The sequence below is a fragment of the Pyxicephalus adspersus genome, chromosome 2 (genome assembly GCF_032062135.1).
Source record: "Pyxicephalus adspersus chromosome 2, UCB_Pads_2.0, whole genome shotgun sequence".
NCBI classification, from domain to species: domain Eukaryota; kingdom Metazoa; phylum Chordata; class Amphibia; order Anura; family Pyxicephalidae; genus Pyxicephalus; species Pyxicephalus adspersus.
Window position 1 is genome coordinate 52,866,693 of NC_092859.1, and position 21,844 is coordinate 52,888,536.

Consider the following 21,844-nt stretch of genomic DNA (forward strand, 5'->3'; position numbering starts at 1 on the left):
TTGTACACACAATAGATACGATCGTTTGAGCGATAGAGGAACTATGTGCACGACAGGAAAGTGAACGAACGTTCGTTCATTACGCATGCTCAGCCCATGGACGATCAACGAACGACCGTACACACGAACGATGTTCAACGATCGTCGTCCAATCCGATACGCCGGTCCGGTCGTTCGTTTCCAACGACTTTCCTCGTTCGTCGGCGTCATTGGTTACTTTTTTACGAACGATTTTTTGCCCAATCGATCGTTCGTCGTTCGTTTTGAACGATAAAAATTGGAAGTGTGTACGCACCTTAACAGCCAGACCTCTCCTCTCTCTCCTCTATTCAGGGCTTATCTCTTAGGCTTCTCATCTGTAGCTAAACAAGCAAAACAAACAGGCATTCCAGACATAGAAGGAACTGTTCTGTTAGTCTTGTTACTTGCAAAGCACACATCTCCTATTTGCAGATTGCAAAAATGCATACAAGATTTACAAAAAGTGAAATTATGGATTATATCTTGGATGAAAATGAAACAGAGGCTGCAGACCAGCATAGTGATACGGATGAACAGGTTTCTGAGACGGAAGACGAAGTAGAGTGTGAACCAGAATTCCTAGACACATCTGATGAGTTTGATGAAGAGGCCACCACTGCTGAAGCTTCAATACCTCCTGACGTACATGGCAGACGAGCTGTTGAAAATGTCATCAAATTGACCCCTGGGATTACAAGTTTGCTGTGACTAGAAGTGACATCATGTCATGTTTTGAATTGTTCATGCCATTGTCACTAAAAAAAAGTCATAATTTATATGACAAACCTTGAAGGAAAAAAAGTCCATGGGGCTAAAGGGACATGTGGAATGATATTAATGAGGAATGCCTGGATGCTTATATTGGTGTTCTTCTTGCTGGAGTGTATAGATCTTGTAATGAGGCCACTCATAGTCTGTGGGATGCGTCATCAGGCAGAACAATTTTCCGGTCAACAATATCACTTCCGACCTTTTGAATGATATCAAGAGTCCTCAGATTTGACAACAGAGATACTAGAGCAAAAGCTGACAAGCTTGCTCCCATCAGCGATGTCTTGGAGAGATGGGTGCAGCACCTTCCACTGATGTTTCACCTTGGGCCTCAGGTGGCAGTAGATTTTTGTTTTGTCCCTTTCTGTGGAAAATGCCCCTTCCAGCAATACAAGCCTAGTAAGCCAGGCAAATAGGGAATAAAAATCTTAGCAGCCTGTGATGCAAAAACAAGCTATGCGTGGAATTGACAGATTTACACAGGCAAACCTGCAAGTGGCATCTCAGAGAAAAACTAAGGAAAACTTTTAGTCCTCGATATAACTACTGGACTGTGGGGTCACAATATCACATGTGACAATTTTTTTTTACCAGCTTTGATCTTGGACAAGAACTTCTCAGAAGCAAACTTACTATGGTAGGCACACTGAGAAAAAAATGAGCTGTTAACCAAAATTTTGCAGGTGAAAGGCAGGGCTCCACTTTCTTCAAAATTTGCATTTGCAGACACCACCATTGTTGTTTTATATTGTCCAAAAAGAAACCAGAGTGTGATACTTATGTCCACCTTTCACAAAGATGCAGCTGTGTCAAAATGCCTATACTTATCCTGGATTAAATAAAGGAGGAGTGGTCTGCCCTAGCAATAAGAACACACTGAAAGTTTCACTTTTTGCGACACATGCATCTAAACACACACAGACATGCATGTTCTTGCACAAATACTTTCTATTGGTTTGATTTGCTTGATTGGTTGTTGTTTGTTTAATCCTGCAAATCTACATTTGTAATATTACTTGTTCTGCTTTTCTTTTTTTGAAAGAAAAAAAACTTTTTTTTGCCTTTTGTTGAAGTAAATATATATAGATCAAAATTTACCTGTAACACCATATATGTTACCAGAATTAATATTATCAACATAAAAAGAAATTAAAAAAAACCCTCAGTAATAGTCTGGTAACATAACAACCTTTTATTTACCTATATAATTCTCTTGAGGTTCATTTAACCATTTTTTTATATTAAAAACAAGAGGTATGCTATCAAAGAAAGGCGAAGGGGATCACACCAAAAATATTAAAACCAAATGTTTTGTGGATAAGGAAGCCTAACAAGGTAACCAAGAGGTAAGAAACAAATCGGATGAAAAATAATTGTTTTGAAGGCACGTTATGGCTTATTTAAGACATGGGTCAAAACCGACCAGTTACCATCATGGACAGTCACAGTAAGCTAAGTATATAGAAAGGTTAAAATATCATAGTTTAGGCCTTTAGTATATTATAGTATCATATTATTAAAATGTATTTTAAACAGTTTATTTAAATATTTTATCTGCATATAATATATACAAATTTCTTAAAAAAGAGAATGTCCCTTTGTACATAGCCTTACCATCATTACCATAAGAGAGTTTATACAAAATTTGAAGTATTATACTATGCCTGTCCTGCATCTTGTTCCTAAATTAGCATGATTTAGCCGATGCCTTGGAAACTTATACATACAGTTGACTTACTGACATGCTGGAAACCTGCAAAGTAATCCTGCTGATCCCTTTAAGTTCTGATCAACCTCTTTGTCATTGGTTTATAACCTTCTATATTTAAAACATGCATCACTCTTGTTTTCTGCTTTGTTTGCTCTCATTGGGTTTGTAGTAAAGATTCCTCTACATGTTTATTAACATCCTCTGCCTTTTTATGCTTTCTGACTCGCCGATTCAAACCTTTATTTTTGGTTCCTTTATTCATTTCCATTGAAGGTGCATGAGATGAAGGTAACTCATACTGTCATTGTGTGCCCCATACTCTGTTCTTTTAATTATTATATGGAGATAAGTTTGAAACACGCTGTGTTGTTCGCTCGTTCTCCTTACATGCTTGTTTGTGCAGTTTATTATCATAATGATTTGAATGATTATGCTCATTATGATTAGAACTGACACTGTTTGCATTATTTCCATTCATAATAGATAAATTCTTATTTTTTTCTGGACACATTTTTCTTATAAGGTTCAAAGGAATGTGATCTTTTCCTAATTTTAACATTTGAAACTTTGCATGTAACATCTCCATGATTCTCATTTTTGAGAATTTTATCAAGAAATGTGTCTTCCTCATATAATGTTTCTAATGTCTCGTGGCTAAAGCAAGAGTAACAGCATCCAAACTAAACCTCTTCACAAATGTTCTCATTAGAACTTTGGGTTGAGGATTTTCAAATATGAGATTGTATGCTTTTCAAACATGCTTATATATGAAAATAAATTCTCTTCCATCCTCTTATATTTCATTAGGAATATCAACATTTAACACTCTGTCACCTGTTACACAGAAAGCAAAATGTTTAGGTCTGTTATAATCATAATATGCCTCAAATATGTAAGCATTGTGAAATTAAATTGAATAAATGCTTTTTCAATTTTAACCTAAACATAGCATGACTATGTGATTCCTTTTCTGATTCCTCGGTATCAGGAGAAGATGAAGCATCATTGTCTGTATTCTTAATGTTTATAGCTATTTGTCTCACATTATTTTGTGATTGTAACAGCAATTGTGTTTGAGCCTCTAACTTCTGCTCATCAATGTATAATAAAAATCTGACAATTACAACAGTCAGTAACTTATCTTGTACATCCTGACTGTGATCACTTGCGTTATGAGAACAGCTCTGTTCACCTTGTGTGGTTAAAGTATAAAATGTTATGATAAGTTTCATAACATTTCGTTTATGCTTTACTTTATTTGCTGTGAAGAATTTTTTATCTAACTGAATTTTCTTGACACATGATACACTGAGAAACTAACTCATTCCATAATGCTGCAACTGACTAATATATTTATAAAAAAAATTATAAATACATATGAAGACAGTATACAAATATGAAAAAAGTCAAACCTTGAGAATCATAGTAATAATTGATTATGGAATGACCAACTTAAAAAAAAAAGGAGCCAAACTTCACGGAATGCGCACGTTCCAATTACTGGCGAGTTTGTAGCAGCTGTGAGCATAAAGATGTGCATATATAAGGGTGTTGTCTGACTTGCTTTTTCCCTTGTCTTTTTTTTGGGGGGGGGATTAGATGTGTTATTCTTATCTATGTTGCTACATTTCATACTTTGCTTACCATTTAGCACAAAAGCTGCTTTTGTTTTTTAAACTTTGAATGTTTCAATGTCCATCTTGCAATTGATAAGTCAGTGTTAATACTATGTTTTTGTGTTTGTAGCCATTTTGTTTCATTGCAATAATATGTCTTTATTATCACCTTTAAATATTTGTTCTGCAAAAATATTTTCTAATCCAGTTTTCCACCCATGATAAGTCTGAATCTTGATCTTTTAACAACTGTTTAGTTGTTTTTTATGTAATCTCCCTTACAATCTCCCAGGATCCCTAACCTTGGGTGATCCAACAGACCTACAATTTACAAGTAAAGTGTGATTGTTTTTGAGCATTTCCTTTCTATGAATTGTTGAAAGGCCAAAAACAGCACAATTGTTTTAATTAAATTATTATGATGCATCATTGTGGTGCGCCAATACAAACCCGCTATGTGCATGTGAACTGTGTTCCCCAGCAGTTCAAAACTGACTGCCACTTTTTCAGAGAAGGCGCATCATCATTTGGGCAAGTTTATTTTTTTTAATTTTTTTTTGTGTAAATGGTTTGTTTCGCTTCATGTGTACATACATGCATATATATATGTATACATTTGAATGTGTTTATATATACATATAAAAAAAGAAATAATAGGAAGAAATAGGCAACGAGGGTTTTTTTGGCATATTGCCTAACACGTATGTACTTCAAATTGAAAAGATTGCCTATTTCTTCCTATGATTTCTGATGTCATGGGCTTGGCTCAAAGCTAGTTTAAGACTTTAAAGGAAAGCGTGCAGCCTTCGCTTCCTCTTGTTTTTTTTTGTTTTTTTAACTGTTCACACATATATATGCACATATTTAGATTTGGCCATGCATTACTTATGCAGCCTGAAAAGGATGACAGATACAATCCAGCACTATCTATTTGCCAACAAAACATGATTTAACATGCTGCTTAACACATCCTAATAATTGAATCTATTCTGTAACTGGATGATAACATCCTTTTGGAGGGAACTTCTGGCAAGCCTCTGGAATGTCACATCACAGACTACTGTAAATTCGCGGATGATATTGCTTCTAGTTAAAGGAGGAATCCACGTTCATGTGCTTCCACTACCAAGCTGATGTGATGAAGTGAGAATATATAGTGGACCAAGGTCTAAAATTTCATTCAAACTGCATAAACACCCTGAAAAAGCAATAAAAAGCATTTTTGTCCCTGGAAGTTTTATATACCAATACTATTTGAATCATGTACACAGAGAAATAATGCATACAATCTAGTATTTAAGAGTGCTTGACACCGCTTGTGAGCTTGTCAAAAAATGTGGTTTAATGTTGTGGTTGGCAACCTGGACCTCCTTCCATCACCATCAGGTGTGTTAAAATGAGTATGCAACTGAGCTGGACAGCTAATTGAAAACCTGTTTGGACGGGAAGTGGAAGTGTGCTTGTATACAATAGGGCTAAGATCAGGCAGCACAACACAATGAGAACAAACCTACAGCTAGGTCCATAAATATTTAGACAGAAACAACTTTTGTACCACAATTCATTTTAAATGAAACAAATCAGATGCAGTTGAACTGCAGACTTTCAGCTTTATTTAAAGGGTTGAACAAAAAGATTGCATAAAAATGTGAGGAACTAAAGCCTTTTTTTACACAATCACTTCATTTCAGGGACTATTGACTCAAAGGCTACTTCATGGGCTGGTGTGGGCAATTCCTTCATTATGTGAACAGACCTTGTGCGGTCAAAGGAGCTCTCCATGCAGGTGAAACAAGCCATTCTTAAGCTGCAAAAACAGAAAAAAACACATCCAAGAATTTGCTACAATATTAAGAGTGGCAAAATCTACAGTTTGGTACATCATAACAAAGAAACAAATACCTGGACGTCCACAGAAGACAACAGCGGTGGATGATTGCAGAATCACTTCCATGGTGTAGAGAAACCCCTTCACAACAGCCACCAAGTGAACAACACTCTCCAGGAGGTAGACGTATCGATATCCAAGTCTACGATAAAGAGAAGACTGCATGAAAGCAAATACAGAAGGTGCACTGCAAGCTGCAAGCCACCCATAAGCCTCAAGAAAAGAAAGGCTAGATTGGACTTTGCTCAAAAACACCTAAAAAAGCCAGCACAGTTCTGGAAAAACATTCTTTGGACAGATGAAACCAAGATCAACCAAAAAAAGTATGGAGAAGGCGTGGAACAGCTCATGATACAAAGCATACCACATCATCTGTAAAACATAGCAGAGGCAGTGTGATGACTTGGGCGTGCATGGCTGCCAGTGGCACTGGGACACTAGTGTTTATAGATGATGTGACACAGGACAGAAGCAGCCGAAAGAATTCTGAGGTGTTCAGAGACATACTGTCTGCTCAAAACCAGCTAAATGCAGTCAAATTGATTGGGAGGCATTTCATAATACAGATGGACAATGACCCAAAACATACAGCCAAAGCAACCCAGGAGTTTTATAAAGCAAAGAATTGGAAAATTCTTGAATGGCCAAGTCAGTCACCTGATCTGAATCCAGGCCCACAAACAAACAGCAACTTAAAACCCGCTGCAGTAAAGGCCTGGCAGAGTGTTAAAAAGGAGGAAACCCAGTATCTGGTGATGTCCATGAGTTCAAGAACACAGGCTGTCATTGCCAGCAAGGGGTTTTCAACCAAGTATTAGAAATGAACATTTTATTTTCAGCTTTTTAATTTGTCCAATTACTTTTGAGCCCCTGCAATGAAGTGATTGTGTTAAAAGGGATTTAGTTCCTCACATTTTACGCAAACTTTTTGTTCAACCGACTGAATTAAAGCTGAAAGTCTGCAGTTCAACTGCATCTGTGTTGTTTCATTTAAAATTAATGAGTAGTAATGTACAGAACCAAAATTAGAAAAAAGGTGTTCTCTGTCCAAATAATTATGGACCTAACTGTGTAACACTAATACAAAAAAAACAGAGGAGTTGTGCAGAACAGTGGCAGCAAATCAACATGAATGAAGTATGTTAAAGGAAAACCACATCTTATTCAGCAAATGTCAGACTACTAAAATAAATAAAAACCATTACAATTTATTCATAAAAGGAATACTTACATAATAAATTCTAATACCAATATGTGACAATATGACTTTGAGAATGGGACAAAGGCAACGAGGGGTGTCAAGTATCCGTATGGAGTGGAAACCATGCATATATTTGTACTAATTATTCATGGATAAAATGTTAAAACCTTGAATGACAATGATTACATATACGTTGTAAAAAAACAGGTTGAAGAATTGCTAACCAATAGAAACCATCATTTTAAAACAGGCCCAAAAACATTGCAGCAACAGATAAAGCTAACAATAATGAAGATTACAAAAAGTCACTGCAAAAAAAATTTATGCAAACCGTACAAGCAAATTTACTTGAAACCCCCCCTCCCTCCACAAACCAGTCCAGTTTATTATAGTAAGTATGTCTATTTTGACATACACACAAAAGTGAAATCACTAAATGCTCATTGATACATGTATTATAACATCTTTGTCAACAACCTTTTTTTCAAATAATTGATTTCTCTAAAGCCAAACTATAATGAAATTTAAATCCGATCCAACTTTGGAACTTTTGTTTTTGCCTAACATTCATACTATTATGGGATGATCAAGTCCATCAAGTTCAACCACTAGGAAAATAAACATATCCCAGATATAAAACCCTATGGACACAGTTGGTCCAGAGGTCCAGATTCCATGAGGCAATCGGATGTTCCCTGGATCAACGGTCATTGCTATTTTTACTTTAAACCCTTAACACCTAATTATATTCTGTGCGTCTAGAAAAACATCCAGCTTTTTTTTCAAGCAATCTATAGTTGCTGAAACTACTTCCTGAAGTAGTCTATTCCCAGATGCAAAGAGTGCCCTCTTGTTCTTTGTAATGATCTCAAAGTGAATTATTGGGAAGAGAGTTCTTTTTATAGACCATTTTTATATTTATACTGGGTGATCATATTCCCCCTTAAACATGTCTTCTCAAAATAGAATAGATTCAGTTCAGCTAATCTCTCCTCATAACTGAGCTCCTCCATTCCTTTTATTAGTTTAGTTGCCCTTCTCTGCACTCTCCCCAATTCCACAATGTCCTTTTTGTGAACTGTTGCCCAAAATTAGACTGCATTTTTCAGATGTGGTCTGACCAATGCTTTGTACAGGGGCAGGGTTATGTTTTGATCTCTGCAGTCTATTCCTCATTTGATACAAGAAGGTATTTTGCTAGCTTTTGATATTGCAGCTTGGCATTGCATGCTGTTATTAAATCTATGATCTACTAGTGCGTAACTTTACATTTATCTATATTAAATATCATTGGCCATCTGGCTACCCTATCAAACAGTACATCCAGGTCTTCTTGTAGATTATAGACATCCAGTATGGACTTAATTGCATTGCACAGTTTGGTGTCATATGTAAACACAGAAATGGTACTCTATATCATTTATAAAGATGTTAAACAGCAAAGGTCCCAACACTGAATCCTAAGGGGTACACCTCTAAAACCCTAGACCATTCAGAGTACGAATCAATAATCAATACTCTCTGTAAGCGGTTCTTAAGCCAGGTGTCTATCCAATTACAAATTGGCTTTTCCAAACCTATTGACCTGCATATTAACCGTCTGTGGGGTATTGTGTCAAATGCTTTAGCAAAGTCCAAGTACACTATATTAACTGATATTCCACTGTCTACCTGTTTACTTACTTCCTCATAAAAAGAGAGTAAATTTGTTTGACAACTTCTGTATTTCTTGAAGCCATGCTGACTTTAACTTATTATATTATTTTCTAGCAGAAACTCCTCTATGTGGTTCTTTATCAAACTTTCTAGGACCTTTCCAACTATGGCAAACTAACCGATCTGTAGTTATCCAGTAATGACTTTGCTCCCTTTTTGAGGACAGGAACCACATTGGCCTTATGCCAGTCAATTGGTACTATGCCGGTGATTAAAGAGTCTCTAAAAACTGGAAATATTAGATCTGACATAACCAAGCTCAGCTCTTTAGAACATGTGGATGTAATCCATCAGGTCCTAGTTGTTTGTCAACCTTAATTTTGCCCAACTGTTTCTCAATTTTGAGCCATTGTGAACTGTTTAAGGCAGTGACATTGCTATTTTGAAGGTGGACTTAAGCTCTGCCATTTTCCTTAGTGTACACATAGCTAAAAAAAGTGTTTAGTAAATCCGCTGTATCCCCAGTTACCAACCCAGAGACGTTAGTAACTGGGGATACAAAAACGACGAAAACATTATTTATGCCATCATAAGGAACTGTAGTATAACTTTTGTTTTTCACTCCCATCTTTTCTTTACCTGCTTTTGTACCTACCTTCAAGCATACTTAAAGCATACTTAATAGGCAAATTATCTTGATTTTTTCCAGTTTTCTGATACTGATCATTTCTCAGTATTACTCAACACAAGCAGTTTCTAAGAGCAAACCTCCTCTGCAATACCTTTGAAGCTCTTAATCTTCAATCCTAGTTATTGATGTAAGCAACCCACCCTTTATAATATTATACTTTGACTTCATTATAAACATAATTACTTTTAATTAATAGCACATAGGTAATATACTGACCATCACCTCTTTATTCCAGCACTCATTATGTCAATGATTTATACCATTCCTGAAACTTTTGGACCAGTTGATCCATAAACTCCTGTAAGTTATTTGAAACATTATTACTATCATCGTAAATTATTTACCAACAACTTCCTCTTTTTTTAACCCCCCCTTTTTTTCTTCTCTTCCCCACTCCCCAGAATTTGGGGTACAGTGATGGTGACATTTGACAGATGCTTTTACTCTCACTTTTACATAGTGGTTTGATATCTGTAATTGCAATATTACACTATTTATATGTTTTTTGTCCTGTTGGATAATCAAATATTGGATTGTAACACTATGTATATATTTTCTTGTGTTCTACTCTTTCCCTTACCTTATTACTCCAATGAATATAATTGATTCTACCAGACGGTTATCTCAAGCAATCCCCTCAAAAACACTGAATGTAACCACAGGGCTGGCTTTCCTTTTATGGGTGACCCTACCACTCCCTCTAACTACAGTAACCCAACTCCTTACATGTTTATCCTGAATAACCTCTCAACCTTCCACATTTAACCCATTACCTATCTGCTCAGGGACCCTTTTCAATGTGATCCCGTTGTTTCAGTGTTGCAATGCGCCTCTCCAGCTCTCCAATGCGAGATACCAGAAGGGTGACTTGCTCACATCTGTCACTGACAGTTAATAGACACAACTCCCAAATGCACAATATCACAAAGTAACTGTCTTTTCTAACTATACTTGATATGAATTAGTTTGTAGTGTTGCAACCAGTCCAAAAAACAACGTATTAAAACAACACTTGCAGCCAATCTAACGATAAATGAACCAATTTTCTGAATTAGTGAAATGTAACATAAAATATTAGCTTGTACCAAATAAAAGATCAAGCACTAAAGATTGACCTGTAATGGACTGTAGGTGCACACAGAACAAGGACCAGGTGTGCCCTATTTGATTGCTATGATATTACCATTGACAGACCTTAACAGATCCACCTCAATCGCAGCTGAAAATTAATCACCTTAATTGGTGAATTCTCGACCCCACTGCTCATTTATCAATGCTGTAAGCCAGCAGGCGAGCGTAACAGCACTTGCCATCAGGTCTCAGTAATACATTGTGCCCCGCGGATCATATATGCGCCTGGCAAGCTTCTGTGCATTCGCTTGATAAATCTGCTCTAATTTCACTATTGTCTCTAATAATAAATTTATTATAAAACATTTCTTCCCTTTCTTTGGCAGGATTATTAGAATGTATTGCTGAAATGTATCTCTTCTTCATTGGTTAGGCAAACCACTTAGGTTTATTATGATAAGTATTATGTATAAGGAGTAAAACTCCCCAGGTCAGTTTATGTCTCATTCATTAGCAACAATATTGACTTTTACCAATTCTGCTTTTGTTCTTTTTCCAATTGCATTATTTTCTCTGGTCAGTTAACTGGTCAGTTTTATAGTACTGTTTTTCCCAGACCTAACTCCCTTTAACTGGGGTTCCTGTAATCATACCTTTCATATCTTCCAGACAGTAGCATCAGTTGTTAAGACATTAATATTTTTGAAACATTCCTTAATTTCTCTTAGATTCAGTAACTGGAGCTTCATCTTGGGGACATTGTTGTTTTACTATTCTTTAGTATGCAAACTTGATAAGAAATTTTTAAACAACCTAATTAAAACAGAATGATTTAAAATATCCTGTTTTTCGATGTACACTAACCTAATAATTATTATGGCAAAAAGAAAAGGTCAGTCAGTGAGTACAGACTGAAAGCTCTGGAGAAAAGCGGGTATAGAAAAAAAATCAACCCATTCAAAATATTTACATTTTGTTGTTTTGCAGCCATTAAGTAAGGTACCACTATATTTACCCAATGCAAAGTAAAGTCTATACCTTAGAAGTGCAAAGAGTTTAATACATGGGTACCAGGATTGGGCCATCCTTCTGAACTAGATGGAGGAGTGAAAAGGAAACTGGTCAGAGAGGGCAGCCAAGAAAACAGGAAAAAAATGGAAACTTGCAAGCAGTATTTATGGCAAAGAGGGGTCATTGTGTGCACATGGCAATATCATAAGTGATCCAGAAATGTGGATTTTGATTGTAGGTTTGCAGAAAAAATTAATAAATTACATTGATTGCACTATTACAGCCCTAGAAGGCATTACTATCTTTACAAACTATGGGACACTAGGAACTGGGTCACAATACATAGGCACTGGACATCTGGGCCATAATATAAAGAATGTAATAAGGGGGAGGGCAATTAAAGGGATTACTGGATACCTATGACACAAAGCACTGGGAGCACTAAATTTTTCTCATGTTGCCCTGCCCACTTTTTGGCCATCCCGCTATATTTCCCCCCCATCTAGATAAAAACAAATTCTTGGGAAAACTCAGTAGCTGAGAACTTCCAACTAATGGCCTACAGAAGTGAATGCAAGCAGTTAGAGAAGGTCAGACAGATGGGAAGAGATGGAGGTGTCTGGCTGTTTTGTGGTGTTAGTGTTGCACTTGGCAGTAGAAAGCAGCTACAGCTTTTATTGATGGTATTTTGTCAGATTTTTATACCCATCATTATTGGCCCCCTGGTAGGTAACAAACTTGGGGGTTTAAGGTTAGATAATAGGTAGGATAGACACTAGGCAGGGGCATAAGGTTAGGCAATGGGAAGGTTAGGCTATTAACCATTAAAAGGGGGGTGTGGGGTTAAGATAAGGCAACACTATTGGAATTTAGCACTGGAATTGACAATATCTGATAGACAAGTGGCTCTATTCTTTTTTTTATGTAAATTTAAAGTCAGTGATGAACCAGCTTGGGTTTCCTTGGCTGGCTGGTGCGCTCCTGCATCTCCACCAAGGGACGCTTACTGTAGGGCAGTTTGCAGTCGTTTCATACCTTGGTGGCTGAGCTCACCTGGAACAATGTGCCTGGGCCCTCCCCAGGATTTTCTCTGTGAAGCTTTCTAACTAGCTCTTCAGCATAAACTTGATGGGCTGAAATCCAGTTCCTCTCCTCTGGATTTTAGCCCTTCCAATCTATTAAATACTGGAAAGAATTTTTGTACTCACCGAGAGTCATTAGCTGCTGATTTTAATAAAGAGACATGGAAAGAGTCTACAATCTTAACAGAGCAAGGTAGTGTTACCCTATAAGTCACTCTATTTATTCTCTCCGCCCAAGCTTAGCGGAGGGCAGGCAAAGGGCAATATTTTGGGTAGAAACCCCAACTATATTGCCTGGAGCAAATTCTGGTTCTTTGGATTGATGCCAAGCAAATCTTTTTTGTTACCCAAAAGCTTGTTTCAAATTCTGCTGGACTTGAGACCAGAATGCGGTCATGTGAGTGAGACAATCTTCCAATGTAGGCATTTTGGAGGGAGGACCAGAAAAAGAAGAGAATTTTGGATTCTGCCCACCAAGACATTGGAATGGTGACAACTTAGTGGAGGAATGTACAGGGTTGTTAAACACAAACTCCGTAAATAGAAGATAATCCGCCCATTCCTCTTGACAACCTGAAACAAAACAGCGGAAGCACTGCTTCAAAGATTAATTTGTCCTCTCCTTCTGGCCATTTGTTTCAGGATGAAAACCTGAGGAGAAGGAAAGAGAAATGCTCAGACGTGCACAGAAGGTTTAGAAAATTCAGTCAGTAAATGGATAGAGAACTGGCTTGACATCTTTATAAATGATATATTGTTTGAAAAAAATGACCATTTTTGTGTTTGCAGATGACACCAAATTATGTAGTGGAACTAAGTCCATACAGGATGTGTATAATCCATAAGCAGACCTGATTGTACTGATGGATTGGGCAACCAAGTGACAGATGACATCTAATATTCATAAATGTAAAGGTATGCAGTTGCAACTTGCACGTTTCATAATGTCTAAGGTGAATATATTTGGGGGAGTCCGAAATGAAAAAGACAAATCTGGGGGTTCCGGTAGATCATAGACTTAATAATAATATGCAATGCCAAGCTGCAATATCTGAAGCTAGCAAAGTACTTTCTTGTAATAAAAGAGAAAAAGACTGTAGAGATTGAGACATAATCCTGTTCTTTTACAAAGCATTGATCAGACCTCATATGAGATATACAGTCCAGTTTTAGACACCAGTTCACAACAAAAAAAAAATAATTGATAGAGTGCAGAGAACTTGCTTTCCAATTATTCACTTTAGGATCATTACAAAAGACAAGAGGGCACTCTGCGTCTTGAGGAAAAGACATTTAATCTCTGGATAAGGAAGGGATTTTCCACAGTAAGGTCTGTGAAAATGTGCAATAGGCTCCCTCAGGAAGTCGTTTCAGCAAGAAATATAAATTGCTTTTAAAAAAAGCTAGATGCTTTTCTAGAAGCACAGAATTTACCTGGGTGATTGAAAAAAGGGTTTTATGCTTTTCTCTGCATCAACTATGTCTATAGGGTTTTCATTTTAGATATGTTCTTTCTCTAGTTTTTGAACATGGTGGGCCTATGTCTTTATTCAAACTAACTATGTAACTATGTACTCCATAGGTATTGGCTTGGAGGCCCTCTTGTCACTCCAAATGCCTGACAAGCTCACACCTCTCAAGCCCCTTGCTCTTTCCACTCCGGAGGTTGCTCGGTCCATCCCAACTCAGTATATGGAATTCCAAGATGTCTTCTCCAAAGGCAAGGCCTAGCAGGTCCTCACCAGTCCTATTACTATGCAATAGACCTCATTTCTATTTCCACACCTCCCAGAGGTCGGATATACCCCCTCATTTTTACCTAAGACCAGGGCTATGACTGGTTACCTCAAGGTAAATCTAGAGAGAAGTTTTTTATGGAAGTCCTCTTCTCCTGCTGGCTGGTTCATTTTTGTCCAGAAGAAAGATGGGACACCTGGGCTATGTATTGACTTCATTCCACTTCCTCTCATCTCTGAGCTCTTGTAAAGTCTTTACCATAGGTGCATAGGTCTTTACCAAGCTTGACCTCTGAGATGCACATACAGTACCCTTGTTAGAATCAAGGAGGAGGATGATTGGAAAACCGATTGACTTTGTCAATTATGTATTTCATGACCTTCCATAAATCTGTGTTGTGGTTTAATTAGATGAAATCCTAACTTTTTCTCCTCACTTGCCCAGTCACAAACCTCATGTCCTTTTAGTTCTACAACAAGTCTGAGACACTGGACTATTTGCAAAGGCAGATTCCTGCGCTACGTTGTTTCTAAGGAGGGCCTCCCTTTAGATCCCGAGAAGGTTGCAGCTTTTTCCCACTGGCCCCTGCCTTGCGGCCTTAAGGCTTCCTAAAGCTTCCTGGGATTTACCAATTATTACTGGTAATTTATCAGCAATTACTTCACACTGGTAGTTCCCATCACTGCACTAACTCAGAAAGATGTTGATTCTAAGCCCTACTGGTAACAGCTTACAGGCTCTGGAGAAGACAACTCTGTTACTTAGGCCCTGATTTATGAAAGCTCTCCAAGGCTGGAGAGAATACACTTTGAGAAGTGAAGCTGGGTGGTCCAGAAAACATGGAATGGATTTTTTTTAAAAAATTGCTATTTGCTAGCAAATGTTTTGAATCCTGGACCAGATCTATTCCAGGTTTGCTGGACCACCCAGCTTCACTGATGAAAGTGTATTCTCTCCAGCCTTGGAGAGCTTTCATAAATCAGGGCCTTAGAGTCTGTGCCCCTGAGCATGACATATACAATTGTCAAAAGCCTAAACTGGTTGCTTGTGCATTCATATGCATTAGAATGGCTAGATTCACTTATTGCCTCTAGGTCTTTTAATCTATTCAGTTGTCTGCACACTCCTTAAAATCCTAAATTCAGTAACGATATCAATTTTTATACTTATTTTGTACCTGTATGTATATCATGTCCTTAGTGATTCGTAGTGAATCTATGCCCGAAATTTTAGTGTTTTTTAATAGCAAATATGAAATATATTTTTTACCTACCTTTTAAAAGTTAAAGGACTGATTGCATTCTCCAGTGTTAAAATGTTATTAAACTTGCCTAGCCTGGGATGAGACAATCTGCAGAAAAGTTCCAGTGTTGTATTCTGCTGTCTGGTCTGTATTACTGGATGAGTAATTTGGATTTCTTAAAGAATCTGAGATCATACCTTTTCTTGATACTAGGAGTTTTTTTTTTTTTTATTTGACTGTAACAGCTTCTCTTCTGGGTAGTATTTTGTGGACCTTGCAACATCATTTTTGGTAATACTCTATGCAGGGAAAGCTATTAACTGCTAATCAACTTAATATTTCATTAAGAGGCTGTCTGCAGCAAAAGTTATTTTTTTCCTAGAACATGTAATGTCATCTGGAGGACAGGTGAGGTTTGAAGAGTTCAACACCCTAGAGGTTGTTTAGTTGAGCTGTGACATTGATCTCAGTATTACTATACTTTACCTAATTTTACTTTATAGAAACACTGTGAACACATTTAAAATGCAACCAAATTTATTGCAGTAGAATTTTTATCTTTAACATGAATAGGTTTGTGCAGAAACCGCCTTTTTGTCTGTAGACGCAAGACATAAATAATGGCTAAATCTAAGGGGAATGGCAAATCCAATTCTGCTGTTTAACCTTCTCCTCCATCTTTTCCTGTCCCAGACTTGTCCTCAGAATTAACCCTTGAGGATTCACAGATTAAAACTACCTTTATGAAAACTCTGAAGGTGAAGGCAACTGTAGATAAAGTTTCTAAGACAGTGTTTCCCTATTTTGATTGGCATACTTCAGAAGTCTATCGAAGCGGCTTCAAATAACATATCGTTAAAGCGGAACCAAACTCAAAATAAAAAAAAACACTTACCTTAAATTCCGCAGATCCATCTATCCATCAGGAGGTTTCCTGGGTCCCGGGTCGTCCCGGTATCCTTTTCAGGCTTCCTTTGTGCCAGGCTCTCTCTTCTTCCAGTTTCTTTTTCCTTCATCACCTGATCTTGCACTGAGTAGGCGCAAGATCCAGTGATGTAGATGGCGATCTTACTGCACATGCATGACTTTGGCAATTTTTTTCTTCCATTAATGAAAGGGCTCCTTTCAGGGCACAGAAGGAGCAGTCCAGAGCCCCCCGGGATGCCTCACATATGCGCTCCCATTCTGTCTTGATCGCTGCGGGGAGGGGAGGTGCTGCATTCTTTTTTTTCTTTAAAAAAAAAAGGGTGATGCATTAAAAAAAAAAAAATTTGAGTTTAGGTCCGCTTTAAACTCCAAATGTATTGTGGAATTAAAACAAGAGTATAAATTGCTGCGCAAATTGACTGCTAGGCCACATGTCTCTTGGCAGCAGAGAGGAAAAAAGATGTCAAGAGCTTTTTAACTTTTTTTTTACAGCAAATCCTATGAAGGCCCTTAACCTCCCTGGCGGTATTCCCGAGTGTGGCTCGGGGTTAATTTTCTATACCAAAAGGGGTAACCCTGAGCCACACTCGGGTGGAATTGCCAGATAGTTTACCAAGTCCTACCTGGTTCCAGCGGCCTCCAGCGATGCTCCGCAGCGTCCTCCAGCGATGCTTGGCATCTGCGACCCGCATCCCCAAGCTACACAGATCCCTGCCGGCATCTGTGTCTCCAGGGTGTGAATGTTGGGCACGCGAGGCCAGGGGAAGCAGATGCAGGCTCAGTATCTGCTTGCGAGCCTTAGGCTGAAGGAGGGACTGTGGGGCAGGTAGGTGAGACCGGGCAGGAAATTTAAAATAATGACAGTTTTTAAATGTACCACTTTTACATTTAAAAATCCTCATTATTCATACCGCCAGGGAGGTTAACCTACAATCTTTCATTGTGTACCTAGGAAAGAGCACATTGCTTAGGACAGGAGTGGTTGAGAGCCAAACAAAGACTGCACCCTGGTATTGCTAAATATTTACATTTACATAAGGAAACTGTCCTTAATGTTTACAGCAGACAAAAAGATCTTTGGGTGAATGGTAAAAGAATCCCAAAAATCGAAGATACATAAAATTTTATAAGATTATATTTTAGTGCACATATAGTATAATCAGTGCTTTAAATAATAAGAATGAAACATATTATATTTTTCTTTGTAATGCTTTAAAAATCCTTTTTTAAAATATTACTTTTGACGATAGTCGTTAGGTATTATATATTTAGGTTATGTTGCACAGTTTTTTTTATCAAAGCAAGGGCTTTTCTTTATTCTAAATTGGGTGTGTTCTCTGCAAGAGTGGTATCCCTTTGTCCATATTAGAGGGCAGCAGTTATTTAAATAATTTAAAAAATGATGGAGATTAATAACGTATTTTTTATCACATTTATTGTTTATAGAAACACAATGTTTCGACTGTGAGTTGGGACAGCTATCTTACCATCTTTAGTTTCTAAAATGTGTAAATCCTCTTTCTTAAATTTGTCTTTTGAAATGTGACAGGCCTTAGAAAGGAGTATTTCTAATAAGAACCTAGCATATAAGATTATATCGTTGGATCTTGATAAGAAGTGTAGGTATGCCATGGCACCTATAGAACTTGCAGACCAACAATATTCTTTTTGTACAGTATATGCTCAAAATAACAAATCTTGCCCTTTTTTTTAAAAAATTTGCTTCCTAAGATTCTGAAGCAGGACTGCCCAAATAATTTTTAGTGGAGATTTCCAGTTATTTTAGTCTAAACCTTCCCCTTTTTAAAATATTCAAAGTGTCATTGGCCTGGATGACAGTATTACTCTGGAGGACTCTGAAAGTAGTGGTAAGAGGCCATATCACGTCTTTTGTGCCTAGACAGTGCAATGATTATAAAAACTGATTTGTGAAAGATTACATTGATTACTTTCATTAACTCTGTATAGAAAGTTCCTTCTCAATAACTTCCCACAAAATCAAGCAACAATGTCAGGATGTCATTGCTAAGTTAAACACTCATGCGGTGTCGATGTTCAGGCCTCCTTTTAGTTTTCAAAAAACATGTTTGAACCGGTGCAGAAATAAGGTTGCCACTTTATTAGCCAACCTAACTAAACTGTATGGACCAAAACATCATATACCTAAGATTGGAGATCCTGTAGTTTCTACAATGTGCATTTTTTTAAGGTTAAAGGATATCTTATTCTGCCTCAAGGTATCATATATGGATGCTAACCCCAATACATGTGAAAGTATGAAAAGAACAGATAAAAAAAAAAGATTCTGAGGTGCTGTGTCACAGTGTCAGTGATAGCCAGGGCCTGCAGAATCTATTGCATGTCCAACACTGCTCCACACCAGCAAACTGCGCTCTCCATGCTCCCCCGAGGAAGGCTGTAGGTGAAACATGTTGGGATACAGATGTTATACTACGTATTTTTCAGGATTTATAGATTAGGGATCCTCTGTACAGATAAAAGATCTCCTCTCCCAAGGAGTTTTGATTAGGAGTGACCAAGCTGTTTATTTATGTTATACTAAATTATGTAAACTGTTTAGCCTACTTTGATTTAATAAAAATGACTTTACAGTGAAAAACCCCAGCTTTTTCTTTTTTTTTTTTCATACCTCTATATTGTGCAATACGATTATCTCTGCATTTGAAAACAAGTATACACTACATTGCCCCCACAGCCCAGTGTTCTTGCCTTACTGTTAGATAAATCAAAGTTTCCCAAACCATTTCCAAAAAAGAGGTTCAGAAGGTACTGCTCTTGGGGAATCCTCAGCTAGTGGTAAAATTTCAGGACCGGATGGTTACCCTGCAGATTTTTACTATGCTTTTAAATAGTACTGCTTCTTACGGAAGTATAAAATTCAATTCTAGCTCACACTACCCCACTACCAAGAATTTAATAAAGCCTATACCATTCTGATTCGTAAGGAGGGCAGGGATTCAGATTTAGTATCTTTTAAACAGATCTATTCCTCTGGTAAATGCTATAAGATGTTAAAAAAAAATATGGCCAATCAGCTAGAAGTTTTCCTCCCCTCGATTTTAACGACACAAACATCAAAACATCATGACCATGTTTACAGCACAGCATGAACAAAGGCCTCATTATATGGTGTTAGGGTTAATGCTGAAAAGGCATTTGATAGAATTGAATGGATTCTTTTTGTATGTAAATTTTTATTAAATATTTTAAAGAATTGAACTAAAAAGAATAAATAGAAAAAAACAGCTCAGGCCATAAATATACAATGGAATAACAGGAACATGTATACAAACATAGATTGATACAGCAAATTCAAAATGTAAAAATTAAAATTAGTTAATTAACATCCTGACTAATACAAATATTTGCGTTAAACTGTCTTCCTCAAGAGGAGTAGCTTCATCTTTATAACAACCAGATTATTTTATTAAAATAATGACATAGCTAGTTGGGTGGAAAAAAACATCAAGTTCAACCACTAGGAAATAAACATATCCCAGATATAAAAACCCTATAGACATAGTTGATCCAGATGAAGGCAAAAAAAACCTTATAAAGCCTGGTTCAATTCACTCAAATAGGGAAAAAATGTCCTTCCTCTGCCCTTCCTACAGTTTCTGTTGCCTTTTCTTTATTTTTTTTTTTCCAAAAATAAAACTTCAAAACCCAGGATTATTCTGTGGTTCTAGAAAAGCATCCAGCAATCTATAGAACTTCCTAATAGAGCCTATTCCACAATTTTACAGACCTTACTGTGAAGAATATTTTCCTTGTGTGGAGGTTAAGCTTCTTTTCCTCCTGGCGCAAAGAGTGCCCCCTTGTCCTTTGTAATACCTTGAAAGTGAATACAGTGGTACCTTGGTATAAGTCTGCTTTTGAATAAGTCCAACTTGGTATAAGTCCTGTTTGGACATGAAAAATTTTGCTTAGTATATAAACTTTGCTTGGTATACAACCTTTTTGCTAGAACTTGTATGGGTTAAAATGAGTCATAATACCACACGCTACCCTTATTTACCTCTCTCAAGACAAAGCCATGACTGCCAATGAGCGCCAGAACGCCAGTTGCCACCATTCAGTGAACAACCCGCGCTATAACTCTCTGTGAATTACATAACATCTCCTCCTCCTTCCTTCTCAGCACCATCCTAGAAGGCACTGGACTCTTCTTTAAAGTGAGGTTAAATTTTCATTTATTTCATTTCATTTATTTCATCTAATTGCTTTTGTATTTATGTATTTTAGTATTAAGCAGTGTTTAAATTATTTCATACAGCCCCATAAATGTATAATATGCCAATAACAATAGGATTTTTTTTTTTACGGGAAAGTATTATTATTTTCCTTTTATTTCTTATGGGAAAAATTTGTTTGGTATAAGTCCTGTTTGGTATCCGTTCCAAGGATCTGGAACGGATTAAGGACCTATACCAAGGTACCACTGTAATTGAGAAGCAAGTTCTTTATATGGACTGTTTTATATATTTATATAGGGTGATCATATCCCCCTATAATGTCTTTTCTCAAGGGAGAATATATTCAGTTTAGCAGTTTTACCTATTCTGCTATTAAATTTAATCCTAGATCACCATCTACTGGCATACCAAGGTACTTTGCTAACATACCTCAACAATTCTAGTAAACCCTTATACTGAGAAATACTTCTCTACAATACCTGGCTGGATAAATTGGGGAATGAATAAGTACATCACACGTTCTACCCCAAACACAATGGGCAAATCAAACTAAGCCAAACCTACCGGTAAATCGCCAACCCACGTCCTAACCACTACCTCAATACTGGACTCATCTATGCAGCAGGACGAATTACAGCACATCATAGACCCATTCTCATAAACCTCCCTAATACAATCACAACCAACACCAAGCTTCACAGCACAGGAGGCCTGTGATAAAATGTTTGCCTCCTTAGAGTCATCTATTGATTCAGCGTTACACAACAAGTCTCAAGTAAAACCACCAGAATAACAGAGCGAGAACAAAGAGTAAGCGAGTTGGAAGACTAACTGCTGGAGCACGAAGCTACAATTACTGCACAAAAAAATCAACTATCTTCTCTGTCAAAAAAATATGAGGATCTAGACTACAGATATTGACACTCTAACTTGCGCTTCTTGGGCATCCCAGAAACAACATAATCTACAACACCTAATTGCAGTGGATCTGATGCAAGCCC

The 21,844-nt window shown here is 37.2% G+C and overlaps 1 long non-coding RNA gene across 1 annotated transcript; it reads right to left on the bottom strand.

Annotated features, from left to right (window-relative positions):
- Nucleotides 1-5,709: 5,709 nt before the first annotated feature.
- On the bottom strand, nucleotides 5,710-6,151 carry LOC140322011 (uncharacterized). Its single transcript, XR_011919098.1, has 2 exons — nucleotides 6,022-6,151; nucleotides 5,710-5,926 (listed from the first exon to the last, which is right to left on the bottom strand). It is a non-coding gene; the product is annotated as an uncharacterized lncRNA (long non-coding RNA).
- Between the last annotated feature and the right edge of the window lie 15,693 nt (nucleotides 6,152-21,844).